Source organism: Accipiter gentilis, unplaced genomic scaffold, assembly GCF_929443795.1.
Source record: "Accipiter gentilis unplaced genomic scaffold, bAccGen1.1, whole genome shotgun sequence".
In the NCBI taxonomy this organism is placed as follows: Eukaryota; Metazoa; Chordata; class Aves; order Accipitriformes; family Accipitridae; genus Astur; species Astur gentilis.
The window spans coordinates 29,999-33,819 of NW_026061168.1; positions in this window are offsets into that span (position 1 = coordinate 29,999).

A 3,821-nucleotide genomic window follows, 5' to 3' on the forward strand; every position below is an offset into this window, starting at 1 on the left:
CTGTGTGAAGGAGGAGCCGCCCCAAAGGATCCTGCAGCGACCTGTTTGTCCACAATCCTTTCTCCGAGTCCACTTCTGGAACTGCAGGGGCAGTGCTTGTGTGCAGAGTCCCGGAACAGCAGCACTGCCAGGGAGCCCCAGCGCCTGCTGTGTCCAGAGCTGCTCTTTCCACCGCCACACTCTCCTCCTGAGCCCTTCTGGTGTTGTAAGGCCGGAGTGCTCCAGCAGCTTGGCCACAGTTCTCCCGTGTGGCCATCCTGTGACAGCAGGCAGGGGAAGGCACTGGGCACTGCTGGGACAGAGCTCGCCATGCTCCAGAGCAGCATTTGCGTCATGGAAGGAGACCCCCTCAGGGCAGTGCCTTAAGGCTTAGGTCTTCTTCCAAAGTTTCTCTCAAGAACATGCAGGCTCTGGCCATGTCCACCAAAAATTACCCTGTCCCGTATTTTTAAGCTGCTTTTTAAGCTCCAGACTAGCTGAACGAGAAGATATCCACTGTACATTTAATTGAGAAAGATGTACGCAAGACGCACCAGCTGGGGACTGATGCTGCCAGCAGGTTCAGCACCCCAGGGGAAGAGGAGGGCAGCCACCCTCTCTGGCTGGAAGCCTGTCGGGGCTTCAGCGTTTCAGCTTTGGTGGCCCCAGGCTGCTGCGGAGCCGTAGTCCAGTCTCTAGGGCTGCAGGGACCCATGCCAGGGGCTGTGTGGAGGGAGCTGGGCAGGGGCAGGGCTGCAGGAGGTGATTGCAGGGCTCTGACCCCAAGCAGAGTGGCTGCAGCACTCGTGTTTGACCCCCAAACCTTGCCTCATCAGTGCCTTTACGGTAGCTGGAGATCCTCATACTTACACATGAGGAGTTGCAGGCGTGATCTGTACCAGCAGTGGCTTAGGAACCCGGACCGGGGCTAAGCCCCAGCAAGAGCCTTTGCACAGAGCTGTTGCTCTGCAGCTCCTGGGCTTGCCTCCCAAAACTCCTCATCCAGCAAAACCTCCCACACTTATGCGGAGCTTTGATTCTTGGGGCTCCGCTGTTCCTCTTGCTGATGCTAATGCCCTTGGCATCAGTTCCCATAATCACGGATTGCTATGTAATATATTTATAGCAGGACTTATCCTTTTTAAAAAAAAAACAAACCAAACCCACTTTATTTACATAAATTACAAAATAAAATAATCACACTTTTGCTCACACTAAAAATCTACTCTTAAATTAAAACGCGGTTGGGCTCAGCACAGCAAGGAGCCACAGCAAGGTCGTTGCTAGCAGAGCCTTGTGCTCTTAACACAGCGTTCCATTTTTATAGCTCTCATTTTTATAGCTTAAACCATGATAGAGACAGAGTCACAGCAGCACAGAATGGATGCTGAAAGAGACCTCTAGAGATCATCCAGCCCACCTCGGCTGCTTGAGCAGGGCCAGCTGCAGCAGGCTGTGAGTCTGCTTCTCGAAGGTTCTATTGGCTGCGTTGCTCCCAGGTTGTGGAGCTCGCATGGGAAATGGGCAATGAAGAGGGATGAAGTTTTCAGGCACTTTCTGGCCGGTGCAGTGATTTTTATTTTTTTTTTCCTTCTGACTTTTTCTCCCCCCTTCCTGGTCTTGCAGCTGCCCAAGGCGCAGCCAGAGAAGTGGAGGAGGGTCCCTGCCTGGCCTGCAGCTCCCTCCCTCGCCATTCTTAGGGTGATTTGGGGTTATTTTGCTGTGTCAGTGAAGCAAAGCTGGGCTCTTGGGGGCTGAGGTCAGTGGGACCCGAGGAAGGCCGTGATGGTCTTGAGGCTTTGAAGGGCTGTGCACCGAGCCCTGTCCCCGCTGGAGGGGACGCTGGTGGTGTTCAAGACGAAGGCCTTGCAGCCCTTGTTGTCGTGTGTGCCCGTGTCCCCCCCAGCCCCCAAGGTCTGTCGTTGTCGCAGGGGCTCTGTGCTGCTTTCTGCGTGGGGCCGTGTCCGTGAGTCCTGCAGGGACCTGTCTGTCCTGGCTTCCCCACCAAAGGGCTGCTTCCCCTGGGGAAGGGGAACGGGGAGTTGTTCCCGTTCCCGTCCCCCCCCCCACCATCGCCTGCCGCGCTGGTGGTGACTCAGGCCTGGGGGTGGCTGGGTTCCCCTCGGGGCTTGCTGGCTTGGATCTGGGGCTCGGCGGGGCTTTTGCACCTCTTGGGGGCTGTTTCCCGGTGCCCCCCGCACTCCCTCCCCGTCCCACACAGGCACGGAGCGGTTCTGGAGAAAGAGCTTTTAATGGGAAACACAAAAGAAAAGGTCCCATCCAAGCTGGTCTAACCCCTCCCTACCACCCTCCCCGGCCCCCCCTTCGACAAATACCCCCCCCTCCACTCCCACCCCCCATTCCCCCCATCTCCATCCCTCTCACCCCTGTCTAATCCCCCCCACACACACACACCCTCACGTTGGCTGCCAGAGCCCTGCGCTTGCTGGGTGCCATTGGCAAGGAGCTCTGCGCCTGCCTCTTCCTCCACTTGCCGGCCGTGGCAGGTGGGGATGGTGGCAGGTCCATCCCCGCGTCCTGCCACGGCTCCTGGGGCTCCATCCCGCCGCCGTTGACTATTTTGAGGCTCAGCATGGTGTCGCTGAGCTCAGGGATGCAGTAGTCGGGGGTGAGCATCTCCTCAGGCAGCGAGAGCGAGCTGAAGTCGCAGTCTGGGGTGTCTGCGCTGGTGCCACCAGCGTCCTCGGGCACGGAGCTCCTGCTGGGAGCATCCTGGCTGACCCCCACTCCATCCAGGGAGCAACCGAAGAGCCTTAGGGCCTCTTCCAGGACCATCTCCTGGAAACACTGCAAGGTCGCCTGCAGTGTCCCCAAGGGCTTCGTTGTTGGTGGCAGCGCAGGGGCTGGTGTGGACATCGCCGCCTGGGGGTGCCCCCACAGGGGTGGCCGTGCTGGGGATGTTGATCTGTGCCAGCTGCCCCTCGCTGTGCTGGTAGCCAGGGATGGACACTGGCAGCTCCAGAGGGTCTGGGGCCACCCCACTCCTCTGATTTTTGTAGGGTGTGAGGTATCATGGTTGGCCCTGGGGGGTCCCTGTGGCTGCCCAGGCCAGGGGGGCCCCGCAGCCCGTGGGACCCCACAGGGCAGCACCCGGCAGAGAAGTGGCGCCTTGGCCGAGCGTGGCGGTGGCCGGTGGAGGCAGGTCGGTGGTTGTCCACTGGATGCAGAAGACCCGGGGGTCGAAGAGGCAGCCACATGGAGCCCTCTGCAGACCTGTGTGGGTGAGGGGGAGCCGTGCTGGGCCGGGGGGACTCTCTGGGGGCACCCGCCAAGCCGGCCCCGATGGCCGACATCCCCCAGCTCTGGGCCAGGGGCGTGGGGAGCTTGTGGCCGGGGCGATCCCCACAGGGTGAGCTGCTGTGCTGGTGGGACGGGGTCGCAAATCGGGGAGGAGACTGGCATCTAGGAGGTGAAAGGGGAGAGGTGGCCCCAAATATTTGGGGAATTCTCTGCAGATGGGCTTTACTGGGCACGCGCCGCCCGGGCGAGGGCAAGGATGCTCACTGGGGCTTGCTGAACCCCCATGCGAAAAGTGCCGGGGGAACGGGTGTGATGGGGATGGCGAAGGTGCCAGAGCAGACTGGGGTGCCATACCTGCTGGTGGTGCCTGGGGGGCCCGGGCTGCAGGGAAGGGCTGCTCCCGCGTGGGCAGGCGGCACGGGTTGGCTGAGCCTAAGAGAATGAGACAGGAGCGATGGCCGGCGGTCTCCTCTGCTCTTGCCCCCCAAGAGCGTCCCTGGGCTGCAGGGGTTGGGGTCGGTCCCTACCTCAAGGGTAGAAGGTTTTGGGGAGCATGAATGGCTGGAAAAGCTGGGGCGCCA